This window comes from Penaeus monodon, chromosome 23 (genome assembly GCF_015228065.2).
Source record: "Penaeus monodon isolate SGIC_2016 chromosome 23, NSTDA_Pmon_1, whole genome shotgun sequence".
In the NCBI taxonomy this organism is placed as follows: domain Eukaryota; kingdom Metazoa; phylum Arthropoda; class Malacostraca; order Decapoda; family Penaeidae; genus Penaeus; species Penaeus monodon.
The window spans coordinates 4240822-4241148 of NC_051408.1; the positions used below are offsets into that span (position 1 = coordinate 4240822).

General features: G+C 33.0%; 1 protein-coding gene across 1 annotated transcript in view; it reads right to left on the reverse strand.

The window, feature by feature from the left end:
* LOC119587735 (baculoviral IAP repeat-containing protein 7-B-like) overlaps positions 1-327 on the reverse strand; it is a 4607-nt gene that overhangs the window by 3124 nt on the left and 1156 nt on the right. The gene's annotated exons all lie outside the window — the stretch shown is intronic.

Sequence of the window (327 nt, forward strand, 5' to 3'; positions counted from 1 at the left end):
AACTCTCTATTCTCTCATTATATTATTCTAACCTCTAACGTAAACACGCCTGTTTGTTCTTGCTTCAATAATGTTCACGTCGCTCTTGGAACGCTCATTATTATTAGTCAATTTACACCTTTTATTACGAAATATCGAAGCGGAAAATAATGCGCCGAGGGAGTAGGTTTCATATATCTTATCAAAATTGTGTTATTCCGTCAGAGTAACAATTAAACTGCTTATCTCTGTATTATCATCCCTCATTGATGTTAACTCTGTCTGCTGAAATATATTTAACATGCAGTATGTACGTTTCATATATACCTACCGTAAGAAAAAAAAAAA